This window comes from Mustela nigripes, chromosome 4 (genome assembly GCF_022355385.1).
Source record: "Mustela nigripes isolate SB6536 chromosome 4, MUSNIG.SB6536, whole genome shotgun sequence".
In the NCBI taxonomy this organism is placed as follows: Eukaryota; Metazoa; Chordata; class Mammalia; order Carnivora; family Mustelidae; genus Mustela; species Mustela nigripes.
In genome coordinates, this window is record NC_081560.1 from 49,350,771 (window position 1) to 49,370,965 (window position 20,195).

At 43.1% G+C, this 20,195-nt stretch overlaps 1 protein-coding gene across 5 annotated transcripts in view; it reads right to left on the reverse strand.

Annotated features, from left to right (window-relative positions):
• The window catches only part of SNX10 (sorting nexin 10), a 69,134-nt gene extending 62,134 nt beyond the window's left edge, over positions 1-7,000 (reverse strand). For 2 of the 5 annotated variants that reach the window (XM_059396700.1, XM_059396699.1), the window contains exon 1: positions 6,604-6,825. The gene's annotated coding sequence lies outside the window, so the exon portion shown is untranslated. Of the gene's footprint in view, positions 1-6,603; positions 6,827-6,891 lie in introns of those variants that run through there. The other 3 variants (XM_059396697.1, XM_059396695.1, XM_059396698.1) reach the window with 3 other exon arrangements.
• Between the last annotated feature and the right edge of the window lie 13,195 nt (positions 7,001-20,195).

Here is a 20,195-nt window from a genome sequence, read left to right on the forward strand (position 1 = left end):
GTGAATAAATGGATGGATTAATAAATAAATAAATACAAAAGGTGGGTAAATAGCAAAGTTATTATTCCTTAAATTATTAGCCCAAGGGCTGACTGTAATTAATCCAAGGGCGTTTGATATGGGTTTGTTTACAGGCTGGTTTAGCAAAGTTCTCAAAACAGAGGTCACAGTTGTCAAAGTTTCTCAACTGTCAGGGAAATGAGCTGACCAGAAAAAACCAGCATCAGGTCTGCACCTCCTTGTAAATCATTGCATTACTTTCCTGGCACTGGAACTTTCATGTGTGTTTGAGCAGAAGGAGGTCAGATTCTCAGGGTCTGATCTCCACAGGTGGCTGATAAAAAGCTCTGTCTCCTGCTCTGAGATACCAGGACCCAGAGCCCTGATAATACCACATCCCACATCCCCCCACCCCCACCCCAGCTCTATCTCCCCACCCCCCAGCCAGCAGGACCCTGGGGTTGCTGCTAGGACACCTGCCTCCCCCCCCTTTCTTCCCTTCTCCCCAGCTCTTCCAAATGCCACCTGACAATAAGGACAGCTGCTATGTCAGTAAGAAAAGGGAAGAAAACTATCAAGTAATTGAAAACTCTTCTTTGCGTGTATCTCTAAGTCCTAAGGAGCACATGTCCCCAATACACAAAGCGCCCTGTTGTGCCCTGTGCTTTGAACTGTTGGGTCTGTAAGTTTGAGGAAGGAACTGTGGAGTAGCCACAGTCATAGAGGGGAAAGCCTGGAGGTCAGTCAAAAGTGAGGAGGGCGGGAGGGGCCGGGCTCAGACACAGAGGGAGGGCAGGTGAGGAGCTCCAGGGGCTGCCTTCTCCCTAACCTAGTGAAGTCTCCTGAATGAGCAAGGCACATGGGGGTGCGGATCATCACCGGCATGTCAGGGCCCACACCAGTGTAAATCAGAGAGCACCGGGGAGCCCTCTCCCACTCGCACCCTAGGGAATTAGCAGAACATCTGGGAGGACTTCGGAATTCCCCAGGCCATGGGCTTGTGGGTTCTCACCAAGGTTTATTAGTTCTCTAAGAAACAGGAGGCCCCAGAAGCCACCTAGCTGAAAAGAGAACGTGCCTTCCTTCCCCAAAACTAACTGAACCGTCTGATTTTCCTACTTAACATGGAAACACCCCAGGAACGCATCCCAAAGCAGAGCATGAAGGGAACATCCACCCCTATTTCACTTGAGCTCCACGGGTCTCACGTGGCACCCAGGTTCTCTCCGTGAGAGGTGGCAAACTGGGACAGAACCAAACCAGCAGTCGTGGACAAGGAGAGACAGGATCAGAAGCTGATTAAGGGGGTGCTGGGGCAGAAAGCGGAGCATAGATAGATGGGAAAATCAGCCAAGACCTTGAGAGGGCTCAGGGAGGGGGGAGAAATGGCTGTAGGTGCCAGCCTGGACAAACAGGCGGATGGCAGTAATAATTTCTTCAGGTAGGCAAGGAAGGAAGACGGCTTGGTTGAGCGTGGGGAACAGAGGCAGGATCAAGAAGTTAAAGAAACTCCAGTTTCTGAGGCCACAATCTACACAGACACCTCCGTGGTCCTCTACCATATTTTGCATTCACAAGGCTTGTTCTTTTTCTTAAGGAGGGCCCCCAAACTGCCCAAGTGTTCGGCCCTACGAAACCGGGGAGGGGATGATCAGTAGTGTTGGGCAGGTTAATTAAAAGGTCTGCGACACATCCAAGGACTCAGATTCAATGTGAACTGTGTAATCTGGACCTCGCAAGAAAGCCAGACCTGAGCATCCAGGAACTAGGGGTTTAAAGTCACAGAAATGAATAAAACCAGGTGGTCCAGTGTTTTCATTGCCTCTGGATCACGTGAGAATCAAGATACAGATTCCCAGGTCTCATTTCAGACCTACTGAATTAGACTCTTTGGAATTAAGGCCCAGAAATACGCTTTAACAAGTTTTCCCAGATAATTCTTATGCACAAAAACATTTGAAAACCACAGATCTCAGGAGAAAACGTGGAGAAGGAAGAACACCCAGGATGAGCCGAGGAGCTGCCACCTGGAGGGCTCAGTGGGGCCATGGAAGAACATGCAAGGCAACAGATCACTTATCTGGTCATTAATAAAGTTAAACATTTTTTTAAAGATTTTATTTATTTATTTGACAGACAGAGATCACAAGTAGGCAGAGAGGCAGGCAGAGAGAGGGGGAAGCATGCTACCCACTGAGCAGAGAGCCTGATGCGGGGCTTGATCCCAGGACCCTACCGAAGGCAGAGGCTTTAACACATTGAGCCACCCAGGTGCCCCAAACATTTTTATATACATATGTGAATTACCTATTAAAGGCTTTGCCCATATTTCTATTGGATTATTCTTTTTTTTTTTACTGATTTCTAAGACTCCATGTCTGTTATATATTTTGCAACTATTTGCTTTATTGATTTGTCATCTGCCTTTCAACTTTGTTTCTGACATCTTTTTTTCTTACAGAGGTGTAATGTTTCATAAAGTTAAATCAATAATTTCCTTTATGGTTTTTGAGTTTCATTAAAGTTGTCAAACTCTGATAAATAAATAACTCCAAAGTTATTTTTTAAAACCATCTCATATATGTATATATTTTAATGCCTATAATTTGGTTTTGACATTTAATCTTTACTCTAAATGGAATGTGTTTTTATGAATGGTGTGAGGCAACCGTCTGAACAGACTTTATGGAAGTCGATTCCATCATACTTTCAATCCCTGTCTTCACGACAGAACTATTTCTGGACTCCCCACTCCTCATCCTACAGGATATATTTTGAAATCTGGCTAAACAGTACACTTCAAAATGTATTGCTTATCAGTACAAAGCTACTTTTTCAGGTAAACTTTACCAGTTTGTAAAAATTAAATGAAGTCACAGAGCTGACTTAAACTCATAAAGATCTCATGACCTTGGGGCACCAGGGTGGCTCAGTTGTTAAGCATCTGCCTTGAGCTTGGGTCATCCCAGAGTCCTGGGATTGAACCCCGTGTCCAGCTCCCTGCTCAGCAGGAAGCCTGCTTCTCCCTCTCCCACCCTCCCTGATTATGTTCCCTCTCTCGCTTTATCACTCTCTCTCTCTCTCTCTCTTTTGCTCACTGTCAAATAAATAAATAAAATCTTAAAAAAAAAAAAATCTCATGACCTTTTAGTCTTGCTTAGTCATTGGAGCATCAGCCTTTGGCCAGGAAGTGGCCCTACTTCCTAGTGACTCACTCACTACACAGAAATCTCAGACTTCATGGAATTTTGAATTTACAAACCTCTCAGCAAAAATATTCTAACACCACATTTCTGCCAAGAGGCCCACATGGCCTCTTTGTGACTCAACCAATGCAGGTTCTGACTCTTTCCCCATCTTCTCCCCCATCTTTGGGCTCCCAGCTCATACCTTTCAGAGTTGCCGATGCCCACTGTGAATTGTAGTAAAGCGGTTCGATTAATAACGTGACATACTAAAGGATGCTATATTTTAAGAGGCACTTCCTGGAAGCTTTGCTGGCCTCACTACACTGGGGCAGCCTCGAGGGAGAGCAGGGAGTCTTTGGCATCTCATAATTTATTCACCTGGCACCACTTATTCCAAAGGGAGATATGGGCGTGTGATGGAAAGATGAGACCAGGGGACCCGAGTTATAGCTCCCTTTCTACTTTGAATAAGCTGTGTAGTTAAGATTAAGTTATTCCGCCTCTCCACGGGCCCTCCGCTGCCTCATTTATAACATGAGATTATTGGAAGAGAATGGGCATTTCTAACCTTGCTCCCCACCACAGGTGACCCTTTAAGAATCAGACGTAAGTTGCAGATTCTCTCTCCCAGAATAATGCCCCTTTCCCATAAGTATAAAATCAGACATTTTCAGAGGGTTCACAGATCCCCTAAAGCCTATCTGTATTCCTAGGATCAAGATCACTGAGACCTACCGCAAGCTATTAAAAACAACAGAGAATACACAAATGTACACAACAGAATCACAAAAACTTAAGCAATGTGAATTATTTGCAGAACTAAGAGCATCTCCCCTGCAGATACTAGGAGGGGGGAGTCGTTATTCGGGGGAAAATAAATGAAAATGCCTATGAGACTTGCCCTTGATTGATGCCTGGCTTACCCCTTTACCTACATTCACAAGGGACTAGGTGAGACCTCCCCTTCCAGAGCCAGGCTGCCCAGTTCAAATTCTGGCTCCATCAGTTACTGGTTGTCTGCCCTGGGCTCTGTACCAGTTTCTTCATCTATAACAGAAACAGGAGGGTAAGGGGGTAGAAATTGTACCAATGTCAAGGACTGTTAATAATATACATACAGTATTTGAAACAGGGCCTGGCCTACAGTTAGCCCTAAATAATTATCAGCTATTACAGAAAGGTGGAACACATTTACTGAGTGGTTAAAATTGCGAGCTGTGAAGTTTAGGGAAGTCTTAAACACCTTGATGCTTTAGTTTCTCCAGATGTAAATAGGATCTGCTCTATCGGTTTGTGGGGGGGATTAATGCAACTGTCACATAAAAACTCTCTCACAATGCCTAGCACATAGTAAATGCTCAATAAACGTCAGCTGTTGCTATGAACAATTCTGGGAGGGAAGGTTATCACTACCTTTTTTAAAAATTTCCAAATAAAAGGTAAGTTGAACAGTGTGCCCTGCTGATCGTACCTCAGATACCGAATGACTGTGTTCAAGACTTCAATCTGAGGAGTCTGAAACCAGAATTTGTAACCACGACCCTGTACTATCTCTTATCTGAACAGGGCTAAGAGAGCATAAATGCTGATTCATACCTACTACGTTACCAAGAGAAAGAAAGCGGTGGGTGATAGCAGTCTAAAATTTGGGGTATTCTCCATGGAGGTGAACCCTGACTTAGGCAAAAAGCCCCTCTTTGCCACTCTTAGAAATGAAAGACTACAGTGGCTGGACCCCTGACTCAACCACTTCTAAGCCTTTCGCAAGCAGTTGTTAAACCACAGCAATGACACCGAAAGAGGAAAAAAGAAGCCATTTCCCATAATAGCTTTGCTAACAAACCGAACCCTTTAAAATGAAAGTAGAGATCCTAAGGCTGAAAAAAGCTATCAAGAGGGCTCTGAAGCCACCTAAAAAATTGCAGTCTAGAACACAAATGTCAGTCTTTAATTAACAGGTTTTTATTTAGAAAGGAATGACAGTTTATATCTATTTTTTGGATATCAAACTCTAGGAGGTCTTCCCCTAAGTAAAATAAGAGGAAGTTCCCACCACAAGCCAGAGTGGTGGGGAGAGAAGTGGAGTGCCAATCAAAAGACCCCTTGGAGAGGAGCAGGGACACCTGAGCAGGTCCCCACTCTTTGCACACCAATTTCCTCACCATTGAAACGGTAGGTACAGCTGGCACTGAGAATTTCCGAAACGGGCTGCCAGGAGAGACAGGATGATCAGTTAAACACAAGTCGGTGCTAATCACGTTGCTTCCCATCTTCATATACTGACCTCTAAATATATTTTATTTGTGTACCTTTATCCCAAACATCCCCAGTAGCCGATCTTAAATCTACCACTGCTTAGTGAGGGATAGCCACCCCTGGAAGCGAATGCCGAAGCGGCAGGAGCCCTCACCTCACCTACCTGGTAACTCCTTTTTGGGACTGAGGTCGGTCCTCACTGGTCTCTGCGGCGTCCACCTTACCCGGTGGCCGCGCTCAGTCCCAGGGAGGACCGCTAGTCCGGCATTCCAAGCCCGTCCCCGCCCCCCCCCCGCCCCCGACCCCTCTTCTTGCCCCGAGGGTGGGAGTCAGAAGACCACCGGACTCTAGGCCTGTTTCTGCTTCCATCTGGCTGAAGGGCTCCCCTCCCCGGGCCTTAGTTTCCCTGTTCTTAAAACGAAAGGTTTGAAGGCGATCACGTGAAAGCCTCGTTTCTGCTCTAAATTTCTAATTCCATCATTCTTACAAGTAAACGGGTCTTGCAGAAATAGACGCCCTTCCTCTCCAGCAGGACAGGTTGCCCTACGTTCCCGTGACCATCCCCCTCAAAAACCCGTGCGACCTCACACAAGTATGATGCATCAGAACTGGAAAACAGGCTGTTGCTTTCCCGAGGCACCAAACCTGCTTATCATCATCAGTCAATGTGGATTTTTCTCTCGGGCCTCTTCCCTCAATCCCGCAATCCTACGAAAACCCCTGCCTACCCTTCCCAATTTCTAAACTCAAAGCTACCCATTTCGTGGGTTCAATAATAATAACAATAATAAAATACCCACCCAAACCCGGCCTGGTGTAGGGTGCCACAGCACTTTTTCTGGCATCCAGGATTCCCCCTCCGCCCCACCCTCTCCCGGGGGGTCTCTTTAGCCCCGAACCCCTGGACCGGTACGCAATACCCCGCATGTCCTCCCCTGGCAAACGGGCCGACCATTTCTCCCTCCCCTGCACATCCCGGCTGCGAAGGTAGCAGCTCCCCGCTCCAATCCCGGGCACCCAAGCTCCTCCCAGCCCGCAGGCAGCGGCACCTGGGGGCAGCGGGCCCTCTGGGGAGAAAGGGGCGGCAGGCTCGCCCTTGGCCGCGGTCCCCACCCGGGCGGCGCGGGGAGGCCTCCCCTGTAGGGCTCCTGTCACTTACGGACGGCTCCTCCCGGCAGGGCCAAGCCGGCGGGCTGGCAGGCGGCGGAGTTTGCTGACTCAAAGGCACGGCGGCGGCGGCGGCGAGCGCCCAGGAGCGTACCCGAGCGCAGCCCCGCGCGCCCCGCGCACGTAGCGGCCCCGCGCCCGCGCTCAGCGCCCGCAGATCTCGTGGGGCTGCCCGGCCTCCCGCTTCCGCCGCCCGGGCAGTCACCGTACCGCCCAGTCCCAGGTGCGGCCCCCGCCGCCGGCGAGCCCCGCCCTCCCGCCCGAGGAAGATGAGGCGTACCCTCGGCCCGCCGAGCTGCAGCGAACGGTGCAGCCGCCGGGGGGCGCCCCGGAGCCCTGATTCCGCTTTGAGCGTCCGCCTAATCCGGGAGGGAATACGGGCGCTTGCCGGGACACTAGAACTGAAGGTATGCAAGGGGCATCCTCTGGAATCACCACTTAAAAGCCACCTGGAGTTTGTTAACCCCGCCCCCTTAGTGCGGGGGAAGGATTCCTGAATGGGGGAGAGATGGATAGAAAGTGCGATCAGAAAGAAAGATTGAATGTTAACTGTAGAGGATCGGTGGTGGACATATGGGGCGTTTACTGTAAATTTCTTTAAACTTTGCTGTATATTGGAATTTTTTCATAGTAAAACCTCTAGGGGAAAGAAATGAGATCTGCCAAGGGGCCAGAATCGGGAAACCTTTTCCTGAACGGCACCCTGCCCTGAGTGTGACCCCACTCTTTGCATGGAAGACCCCAAGAATCACTTAAACAGCTCCTGGATGCCTAAAGGCCAGAATAATAAGATACTTCATTTTTCAAGCACGAATTTTCCCATTAGACAGCCGGCTGCAGATTATCTCGTTCAGAGCCATTCCAGGCCCACCAGAAAATGTGTCTATCTAACCTCCACACCTAGACGGACTTTGCCTAACAAAAGTTCTGTATCTACCAAGTGGTGGCTTAACTTGGATCCTGAACTTGCAGCTCTGAAGCTTGAAGCACTCACTGGTGTTAAAAAAAAAAAAAAAAGAGAGAGAGAGAGAGAAAAACAAAATTTAACAGAGTAAATTTAAAGATCTTATTGGCTTTACTCACTGACCACGAATCTGGCGGCATCCCAACTTGCAGACGGAGAGGAGCTCTGAGGAGCGGACAATCGGGAAGATTTTTTAGGCAGAAGGGAACAGAACAAGTTATAGGAACAAAAAGCAGGTTGGTTGCAGCCAGGCAATTTTCCTTTAGGGTTCAGCTGGGACCTATCAGGCAGATTCCCTAGCCAGTGCTGACCAGGTTATTTCTGACTGACTGGTTTAAGATTCATTTCTGGGAGACACCAAAACTGTAAGGAAGTCTCTGGCGATGTGGGGATTTACATAACCGACTCTTGTTTTTTTTGTTTTTGTTTTTTGGGTTTTGGGTTTTTTAAAGATTTTATTTATTTGACAGAGATCACAAGTAGGCAGAGAGGCAGGCAGAGAGGGAGAGAGGAGGAAGCAGGCTTCCTGCTAAGCAGAGAGCCCGATGTGGGGCTCAATCCCAGGACCCTGGGAACATGGCCTGAGCTGAAGGCAGAGGCTTTAACCCACTGAGCCACCCAAGTACCCCTGTCTTGTTTTTAACATTACTATTTAATTTCTTAAAATTGCACCCAAGTCATAATACACAAGTGAATGTAAACTTGATAGCTTTTGAAAATCAAATTAAAGTGTGATTTTTGAAGTCTCATTCCTTTGCTCCACAAAGAAAAGCATTGACTGGAAAACAAAATGCAGGACATGTTTAAGATCCCAAGAGATTCTGGAAAATTAAAATCTTTCGGAATGTATTATTGTCAAAGCACAACCTTACAACTGTAGACAGAGTAGCAAAAAAACCTTTGGAGAATCTGCAGAAGGTCATTTAAATATCTGTTAGAATTATGACCCTAACAGAGAGGGAGAATATAAAAAGAATTCAGAATAGAATGAAGCAATAATGGAATATTTTAATCCACTCCATGTACGGTGTTATGGGTTTAAATTGTAATGTGCAGCCTGAATCCAGAGGCTGAAGCTTAGTGACCACCACCTTTTTAGGTTCTGACTTTGTTATACCATCGGCGGGCAAGTGAAAAACCAGGACTTTCTGGTGCTTAAGAAATTCTTACCAGCTGAGAAAATCATCATAAAATTGCTTTTAAGAAGAAATTGTTTTAATTGACAAATCCTTCCTTGACTGTGGCTGCTAGGATCCTGTTAACTGAGTTTAAACCCTAGCTTTACTACCTTTCGTTTTATGAGCTTAGGAAGAGAACATAAACTTTCTGGGCCTCATTTTCCCATATAAAAAAGGCGGCTGGTAAAAATAGCACCAGCCACATAGGGTTGTTGTGGGGATTAGGTGAAATAATCTAGGTATGGGGCATCTGGCTGGCTCAGTCAGTAGAGCATGTACTCTTGAACTTGGGGTCATGAGTTTGAGTCCCCTGTTGGGTGTAGAGATTACTTTAGAAAAAAGGTAAAATACTTCAAAAAAATCTTTTTAATAATCAGGTAAAGTTCTTGGAACTGTGCTAGGTACATAATAAGTGCTCAATAAATATATGTATAATGATGACATTATTATAATTTTATCATAACTGTTATTATAATTTGATACTCTCCTCTAATCTCTTCCATCTCCAAGCTACCCTTAGTAGCCACATTAAGGAAAGCCACCTCCAGTACACTGCCTCTAGCTCAAAAGTCAGTAAGTAGATACTGAGTTCTTCCTCCATCCCTGGGAAAATTGCAAAATCTACAGATAGTAAAAATGGAAGTTGCCTGGACCAAGTGCTCAGAAATTATAATTAGCTGATACTATAAAGAACAGAACATTATATTAAAAACTCTTTATCTTTAAATGTACATGAATGGTCCTGCCTTCTTGAGAAACATTGTCATGGTAGATACAATGTACAGAAGATGGCTTTTATCATTCATCAAACAATAAGGGACATGAGTAAAAAAATTAAACCACAAATAATTTGGATTTTTGATTTGTTACAATCATAATCTTTTTTTGAATAGTATGAGGACAGATTAACATGAATAAAAATAACCACTCTTGACCACTAATCTAACATGTTTTTTTCAAAATACCTCTCTTATGCACCCCTGCCAAATAATGACTAAAGAAAACTTTTGAACCTGATTACCTATTTGTAAGATAAAGTGGTTTAGATTTCTCATCTATCTACCCACCACTCCATCTTTCCTAATTTTTATTAGTGGACTATATTTCTCTCAGTTAAAGGCCGCAATCCTATCAACTTTGACCTGCTCCCTTCCCCAATCCACAAAGATCCAGCCCCATGCATTTCACTGTGGTCAGATCTTGGTGTTTCCTCGCCTTCTGCTTTCCATTCTCCTATCCAGTTCTTCACTCTCTCAGAATCCTACAACAGCCTCTTTACTGTGGTACAAGTTATTGATTTTCCAATGTTTTTAGCAAGGGATCCTTTTTTAAAAAAAGAACACCCTTTTTAAAACTGAGAAAAACAGAATTGCATTACTATGCATATATTTGAAAACTTTGATTTTGTAACATTTGTATATCATAAAGAAATCCAGGACCACCAGAATCTGCTTTGTTAAACACCAACATTTGAAATCAAGGATTTGTGAACAATTATTGGAATCTCCTATCAGGATCAACATCCAATTTATTTCTGTATTTGATTGCTCAGTATGGAAAAAATTCTAATCGACTTAGAAAGGTGTTTGTAAATAGTCACAGTTCATGAACAATTTACGATCGTCTTCATTCTAAACTATTCAGAAATTTAAATGAGGGATAATTGAAATTTTTGTCTCAAAGATGACTCACTAAGTATAACACATCCTTATGTCTTATTGCAAATAGAAAATGGAGGTCAGGGGGCGCCTGGCTGGCTCAGTCAGAAGAGCATGCTACTCTTGATCTCTGGGTCATATGTTCAAGTCCCGCACTGGGTTTAGAGATTACTAAAAATAAATAAATAAATAAACTTTAAGGGAAAAAAGAAAAGAAAATGCAGGTCAGAAGACTAGTATTTACAGTGGGTGCTAACATATGTATAATGGGAATTATTGCCACACAACAGGCTATGTGGTCACTTGTCTTTACAGAACTATATAAGAAAACACCCTCTTTCCTCCTTTACTCCAGACGTGTGGGTTTTCCAAGCAATTCTGCAACACCAGATGGGTGTCCTACGATTCATTTCAGTTCTGATGCTGTCTCCCCAGAGCTAGCGTTCTGTCCCATGAAATTGCCTTAGTCCCGTTAAGACTTCAGATGCCAGTTCAAGTTCCAAGTTGTCACTGTATGGATGGTTCCTGACTTAACGATGGTTTGATTTAAGATTTTTTGACTTAACGCTGGTGCAAAAGTGATAGAGCTTCAACAGAAACTATACTTCAGATTTTGATTTTTGATCTTCTTCTGGGCTAGTGATATGTGGTATGATCTCTTGTGACACCAGTCCCTCTCCCCTTCCCAAAGGCTAGGAAGTGGAGTGGAAAGTTCCAAGCTGCTAACCAGGGTTTGGTCTTTTTTGTGATCAACCTCCATCTTGGAGCTATCCAGGAGCCCACCCAGAGTTACCTCATTAGAACAAAAGGCACTCCCAAGGATCTTGGAAATTCCAAGGGATTTAGGAGCTCTCTGTCATGAACCAAAGGCAAAACTATATATTAGAACAAAAGATCTCCCAAAGCTCTTATCACTTAGGAATTATAAGGATCTATGCCAGGAACCTAGGGCATAGATAGATAGATAGATAGATAGATATATGATTTAGACTATATATAGTATTATTAATATGTATAGTATTATTTCACAACAACCAACAGAGGCACACCAGGTTTGATCCTGGCATAGGACCAAATTGGATGTTGGGTACCTTGCCGAGTATTCCACAAGACCCACCTATGGATGTATGCTGCAGAGATGTACTGACATTCTGATCAATGAAAATAGCTAACAGCTTCATTCCCTAAAAAGGAAAGAAAGAACCAAAGAAAGTGTTGCATTATTAAGAACTTTATTTTATTTTTTATTTATTTTTTAAATATTTTATTTATTTACTTGAGAGAGAGAGCAAGCAAAAGAGTACAAGCAGCAGGGAGGGGCAGTGGGAGAGGGAGAAGGAGACTCCCTGCTGAGCAGCGAGCCTGATGTGGGGCTCTATCCTAGGACCCTGGGATCATGATTTGAGCCAAAGGCAGACACTTAGCCAACTGCGCCACGCATGCACCCCAAGAACTCCATTTTAAAAGGATTGGTTTTACTAGCAGATTTTTACAAACTAAAAAAAAAATAAATTGGTTGGTTAAAACTGACCAAAAACAAGGAACAAAGCTTAGCATTACTGAGCATATCTTGAACATAAATCCAGTCCTGAGACACTTAACATCCAGAACTTTGATACAAATAGCAGCATGTATAATTAGCACCAACAGTCAACCAAAGAGCAGGAGAACAACAGAGAAGCCACCCTCCCAAATGGAGGAGCTCGGAGAGGTTCCTGCTCTGCAAATGCTGTAGCGTCTATTTCGTACACAGGGTGCTAGTTCTAGATTATGGGTGCATTACAGTCAATAGCCATAGGGAGGTAGTAGATCGCAGTGGTTACGGCTCCAGAGCCAAAAACTCTGCTCTAATCCCAAAGCTTTTACTTAGTAGCCATGTGACCTAGCAAATCACTCCAAGTCTCAATTTTCTTATCTATAAACTAGTATGTACTCAAGGGTTGAAATTAAGAGATAATACATATAAATAACTTAACCTGATACTGCAACAGAGTGAAAAGGAGTTTCATAAGCATTAGATATTGCTTCTTTTTTGTTTTGAAGATTTTATTTATTTATTTAGCAGACAGAGATAGTGAGAGAGGGAACACAAGCATGGAGAGAGGGAGAGAGAGAAGCAGGTTTCCCGCCAAGCAGGGAGCCAGACGCCGGACTCGATCTGAGGACCCCAGGATCATGAGCTGAGCCAAAGGCAGATGCTTAAGGACTGAGCCACCCAGTCACCCCTTAGATGTTGCCTCAAATGCACACCTCAACCTTCCTAAATAAATGGTTGCCTAATATCTAAATTTCATTGTGATAACTCCTACAGAAGAGGATGGGCTTACACTCACGTATACAGTTTTCTGTGAATGGCCATACACACGCCTACATTTTTAAAGATAGCCAGTCTGTGTGTCTGTGTGAAATATCTCTGAAAGGGTACACTTTGGTGAGGAGAAATAGGGAACTGGGCCAAAGGTGGGAGGAAGATTACTTTTCCCTCTATATCCTTCTGAACCTTTCAAATATCAAAGAGCACATTAAAAAATATGTAAACAAAGAACATGAACAGACAACTCCACAAAAGAAGTTCCAATAGCTAATAAACCATAAAAGGAGAATCCATTTTCAACAATTAGCTTAGTTTAAAAATTGTAATTGAGGGCACCTGGGTGGCTCAGCCAATTGAGCGTCTGCCTTCAGCTCAGGTCATGGTCCCGGAGCCCCCGGGATGGAGCCCCGAGCCCCCGGGATGGAGCCCCGAGGTGGCCTCTCTACTTGGCAGGGAGTCTGCTTCTCCCTCTGCCCCTCACCGCGCTCCGGCTCTCTCCCTCGCTCACCCTCTCTCAAAAAAATAAATAAATTTTTTTAAATGGAATTGAGAGTATTACACATTGACCATAGATATTTTGATAGTCTATGCATGGAGTGTAAATTGGAAAAACAATTCCCAAGAGCAATTTGTCTGTGTCCTATCAAGTAGCAGATATCCCGTAGACCAGCGATACCACTTCTCAGCCTCCCTGCTACAGAAAACCTTACTCATGTAAGGGTTTACTCATGTGATTGAGTGAGTACCTGCGAGGATGGGCATTGCAGCATTGTTGGTGACAGCAAAAAACTGGAAGCAAGTTCAAGGTCTCCCAGTAAGGGAATGTTTAAATAATCAATGGTACATGCCTTTAGCAATGTCTGACATAGTAAGTGAAAAAAGAAATGTGGAAAATAATATAGTATGCTACTATTTATATAAAAGAAGTTTTAAGCTTATAAACCTGTTTGTGTGTGTTTGTGTTGTGTGTGTGTGTGTGTGTGTGTGTGTGTGTGAATAGATAGTCTAGAAGAACTAAACATTTATAGAGATTTCCTCTGGAGAAAAGAAAGCCCCACACCACTGCAAGCCCTTTGCTAGAATTTGTTAAGAAGCTCTCTTTCACCAGGACACTTTACAGCCACCTGCTGCAACACTATCCTCTAAAATATGTGAAAACTTACTAACCCATGAAGAGCTCCCCCTAGTGTTGTTCAAGGGTGCAACCCGTATAATCCTGCTCTGTGGCCCTGGAGGACATGCCCTTTATGTGTAACAATTGAACTTTTTTTGCAGTGAGAGGAAATCAAGTTTTATTCTGAGTTCTATTCAAAATAAGGTAACAGTTAACCTTGGCCACATCAGGAACACCAGATAGTGTTCAATACGTTAAAATTTAGCAAGTAACACATTTCAGTGTGTGAAGGTAGCCAAATGACAATGTGATGGGGTCTGTGAGTTATGTCATGGCCATTGTCAGAGACTTACTGCTTTCAGGGCACCTGGGTGGCCCAGTCAGTTAAGTGTCTGCCTTCAGCTTAGGTTGTCCTGGGATCGAGCCCCCATGTTGGGCTACCTGCTCAGAAGGGAGTCGGCTTCTCCCTTTTCCTCTGACTGTACCCCTTGCTTGTGCTCACGCACATACACATACTCTCTCTCTCACAAATAAATAAATTAATTAAGTCTTGAAAAAAAGAGAGAGACCGACTCAAGTGCAGGGAGGATTTGAACAGGAGCAACTTTGGTTATCAGACCAGACAAATTAATCACCTCTCAAATCCTTTCTTTTAGATGATAACAGTGTAATAAATCCCGCATAACAAGGTATCATTTCTCAGTAGCACCAGGCATCCATTTTCTTGCTTCCCTTTATATTTCAAACCATGTTTTGAAGGCGCCAAACATTGGTGCGGTATTTGCAACAATTGCTCGTGGCAGTTTAGAATGTTTTTGCAATATTAAGCAATTCAAAGAGCTGTTAAATTTCTATGTGGGTGTAGATAGACAAGGGTAAAATGTGCTTATTTATAGTGGCAATTAAATTGGCATTGAATATTAAAATTGTGAAGAATTTTGTTGTATGAAAATATTAAATATTTCATTAATTTTCAAAAAGTCAAATAAAAAAGTACCAGCATATGTAAGTAATTTAATTAACAAATTTTATGTTTAGTATATATCCTTTATTTTTGCTTTTTTAGTTTCTCATGTGTGTTTTTTGCTTTGGGGTTTTTTGCCCATGGTTTTGTGTGTCAGGAATTCAAGTAGGACTCAGTTGGGTGACCCTCCATGTGTGTTGCCTGGGGCCATTCACTTGGTTGTATTCGGCTGGTGATTTAGCTGGCCTCTCTGACATGTCAGTCTCAAGTCACTTAGCCTCTCTAGGTTGGTCCTTTTCTTCCCGTCTCAGGTCTCCCTGTTGCCAGCAGCCCATGTGGAGCCCAGGGAGCTTGCTTGGGCCCATTTCCAGGAGAAATCATGGCGTCTCCCAGGGAGAAGTGTTTCAATGTATGCAGGCAGGGCATAAGGCAGTCAATGTGCAGCTCTGTAGCGAGGACGCATCTGCCCACCACAGGGAGCTCAGCTTTTCAACCTGTGGTGGGCATCTCTGGCCACTCCTGCCACTGATTCCACCAGCTTCTCAGGGTCTGTTTTTGCTTTTTAATTTTAACAGGTGATAGTGAATGTTTTGGAAGGAATAAGAACTTTTAGAAAACATCTGAAACTTTCTATTCAAATTTTGGTCGTTTGGACTGTAATTACATATTTGTTTGGTCAGTTTTTGTTTTTTGTTTTGTTTGGCATTTTTTTCTTTTTTATTTATTTTTTTTTGACTATAGTTCCATCTTGTTTTCCATACTTTAGATCGTGACTGTCAACAGAAAACAAATAATGTGGAAATTCTTCATTATAGTAATAAAAGTAATGATAGCCAAATCAAAGAAAAATAACTTTATGGGGTAAATATGTAATAATTTATGAATTGTGAATGTTTGTTTTATCCCTCATATAGACATCACCAGTCCAACAACAGAACACCAGACATGCCCAATAATTATTAAATTTAGTCATCTTGGGTATTTTATAAAGCGTCAATCACATAAAAACATGACTATGAACATATTTTTCAGTTTTGACATTAAAAGGTAGATCTACCAAAGTAGAAGAATTATATTTTTCAACAGTTTGTCAGCTTGATTTATAACTTGTAAACATTTAGAAATACACTATGTATATCACCATTATACACTTGGCCTGGGACCTATAAATGTTAGGGGCACATTTATGAAAAATATATATATATTTACATTGTGTGTATGTATGTGTGTATATATATATATATATATATATATATATATATATAATGCATAATAAAATTACCATCACACCACACGGAAATATCATTTCAACAAGCATGATAGACCTAAATGTCAAAGGTAAAACTATTAAGCTTCTTGATGAGCATTTAGGATACTATTTGTTGGACTTAAACAGGACATAAAAAGCACTAACCATCAATAACAATTGATAAGTCAGACTACCTTAAGATTAAGAAGTTCTGTTCATCAAAGTACACCACTAAGAGTGGAAAAATTAACCAGAGTAGAAGATACTGAATATGTGAAATCTAAAAAGGACTTATATCCAGAATATATAAACAACCCCTTAAAATCAATTTTTGAAAATCCAGACAGCCCAGTAGGAAAATAGACAAAGTCTTGAACTTCCCAGATGATGTTATTCAAATAAACAATGAGCATATAAACATATAACAAGGTGTTCAGCCTCAGAAATTTTCAGAGGAATATACACTTAAAATACCTACCAGAATAAGACTAATAATACTAAATTTTGCTGCTGATGAAGAGCAACTGCAACTGTCATAATCTATTTTGGAAAATCCTTGGGTATAATGTAGTGAAACTGAACATATGCATACTGTATGGCCCAGTGAATGCACTCCTGGCTCTGGGCTCAACAGAATTGCACATGTATGTTCACTAAACATGAATAGGGATGTTCATAGCAACGCTATTCATAATATCCCCAAACTGTCAACAACCAAATGACCATCAACATTGGGAGAGGTGAATTTGCAGTGTATTCGTACAACACTGACAGCGAATACACCCATGGCTATGCACAATGATGTGGACAACTTTCCTAGCGTAACATTCCATGAAAGAAGCCAAATACAAAAGAGTATATTAAAATCAGTCAAAAGTCATCTGCAGCATTATTAGTCAAAGCAGTAGGAAGTTGTGCCCGGAAGGGACCTGACATCATGGTCTCTTTCTCGATCTGGCTAGTGTTCACACAGGTGCAGATACGGAATGGACGAATACATCGAGACAAAGGGTCTAATGTGATGCCCCTCGCATGCCTTGAGGCTTAGCCCCTTGCCCAGCCAAGACCATGCCGTGTTATCTCCCTTGTGTAGACTCTTCACATTCCTGGGAAAGGCTCTTCCTAGGATTCCCTCTTGGGAATGAGAGACTGCTGGCTCCAGTGAAGTGCTTTGGTGATTCTCGAGGACTAGGTCCGTAGGGAAGATCACATGCCACACAGCATCCCACTCTATGAGAGGTCTTCCCCTTATGTCCTATCGTACCCCAAAAATACCACTGAAGTTGAGTCTCTGGTTTTGCTGGACCTGACAGTGGTCCCAGCCTCTCCTTCACATTACGTCAGTGTTTGGCAATTTTCTTCTAACTGCCTCTTGAGTGTTCTGATAAAGCATCATTGGAAGATACAGATGGAGCTTCAGGAATCTCCCTGCCCAGCATTTATGTAAGCATGAATTGCAACAATAAGAACTTGAGCAATGGGACTTCCATGCAGATCTTCATTCACCACAGGTAGAATTTTCCCTAGGTTAACACAGCCTGGCTTTATAGCCCCAAGAAGCATGTGTGAGCCAATAATGACTGGTTTTATTTGGATGAATCCATCAAAGGGGATAAATGGCTTTTGTGAGCAAATGTTCTGCAATCCCTACTAGATGTGACTTTTGCATTAATTCCTGCATAGTGATGCATTTTTTCTCATTTAATATACCCTATATGCAGCTTCTTGCGTGCCGCCAAGCCACCCTGCCCTCTTGACCCAGGGACACCAGTGATAACCTACTACAGTTCATGGTGGCATCACTATCATTATTACTGAAAGCAGAAGCAAGAACAGTGTCCTGGAGCAGACACAAGGAAAAGAATGTAAAATGAAGCAAGGCTCAGCGATGGGTGGGTTAGAGCGTAGTGTAATTTGTGTCTAGGACTCTCTATTTTTTTAAAAAGAAAACTCAAATTTAATGGTTTGTTATTTTGTCTGCATGAAAGTATGTTATGTCAAAACATCAGTTTCAACTAATTTGCATCAAGATAATTATGTCAACAAGGTCACACCCTATAATAATCTGATTCCTTTTTTTATATATATTCTGATAGCTTTTCTTTTTTTTTTTTTTAAGATTTTATTTATTTATCTGACAGAGAGAGATCACAAGTAGGTGGGGGGGGGGCAAGCAGGCTCCCTGCTGAGCAGAGAGCCTGATGCAGGGCTCTACCCCAGGACCCTGAGACCATGATGTGAGCCAAAGGCAGAGGCTTAACTCACTGAACCACCCAGACGCCCCTTCTGATAGCTTTAAATCTTACACCTTCCTCTTCCCTTCCAACCCCATGTCTTGACAAGCTGATAGAAAAGTGCGGTGCTCCCCCCTTTGGCAACCAGGAGGAAGTTCAGACACACACATGGAAACCTTACCTGGATTTACCCCAAACATAATAAAAATACCCTCAAGCCAACCTCTTTTCCCTGCTCCCTCAAATTGTTTTTGAGACCTGCGAGGGAGAGACCCTACTCTCCCCAGTGAGCAGTAAACCTTTTCATCCCCTTTTGGGGTATGTGTGCCATAATCAGTCTCAACATCCCAACCGAATGCTTAGGTAATTAATTTGGACAGATGTGCTACAGATGCACTGGGTTTAAAATAACCACCAGTGAAGGTCCCCAAGTGAGCGCCATCTGTAAAGTTTTTTTTAAAAATGGTAAACCTGCATTAATGCCCAAATCCCAACGCTTTGAGTTGTCACCGACTTGAGAACAGACCTTCAGCTTCTCTCTTCCCAGACCCCTCCCCTCCTTGTCTCTGGAAGCCCCGAAATAGGTCCTCATGTGCAACTGTACACCTGCCAGCCTTTGTCTCCATCTGGAATCACCAATTCTTTCTCTCCTGCTCCAAGACTCACATGCTCCTGTCCACTGTCCATGAGATTAACTTCAGGAGCTTCCCATTCATTACTGCGGTAGAGGCAAATTGGAAGAGAAGCTCTGCCTCTTCTCATGTGAGCTTCCGCCCTGACCCAGCCCACACGTCCTCCCACGTTGCTCTCCAGCGCATGAGACAGATGACCACTATCCAGTCCACCTGCTGCCATGTCGCTGGACGGGAGAAGGCCCTTTCCTCATACAAGCCGGCCTGGAAGAGCGTCTCAGGAACTCATACAACCTGACAGCTTCAGAATGGTTTCCAGTGAGCTTCCCCTGATGTGGTTTCCTTTCCATACCTTGGCTGGCGCTACCACTCTTTGAGAGACCTTCCCCAGCAGCTCCTGGTCTCTGTCTCCATGGCAACGGGCAGGCCTGAAGGAGTACAGTCTCCAGCTTCCCTCCAGAGGACAAAATTAGGGTGCTCACCAGTTAGTTCACTACAGAAACAAAGACAAGTAGCTCAAGAGAAAATGGGGTAAATGAAGGGGGACGATTCATCTGAACGATGACCGAGATGAAGTTAACAAAAGTAAGAGAAAATATGTAAGGATGGAAGGAAGTTCTTGATATAAGATCTAAGGAAAAAAGACAGTTTATAAAATATGAAAATTATACTTTCATATTTGTTTTCTTCAAGAAGGCACATATAGGTAGGTATAAAGTGGCAACTGTGACCTTGTTTTTTTTGTTTGTTTTTTTTTTTAAGAAATGACCCATTTCTGTATTTTGTTTATGAAAATAAATTAGACTCTAAATTCTACTGCCCTGGGTCAGTGGGAAAGTTGATTTCAGGCATTAGATCACTTCCCCCCAACCCAATACCTGCCTCCCTGACACTTGCTCAGAGCTAAATATTTAAAGAAGCTTCAAGTCTCCAGGTTCCACGGGTCCCCACTGAGATGCCTATTGTCCGAACTCTTGTGGCCCCTTATTGTTAACCTCTATGCCATGGGAATTTGATGAAGCTCTCTGGAAAAGGCATTGTCTGCGCTCAGGACCTTAAAAGAGACAAATAAAGGAACAATATCCATTAAAGGGGAAAAATTAAAAATCCAAAAAAGAAGAGAAATGAGAATAATCAGGTAGACAAAAGTATCAGTTGAAACTCTTAGGAAGGAAAACTGTAGTCATGAAGTTTAAGACTCAGCATATGACATAAACACCAGGCTGGACGCAGGTGAAGAAAGGATTACTAAACTGGAAAACGTAATTGCAGCATTT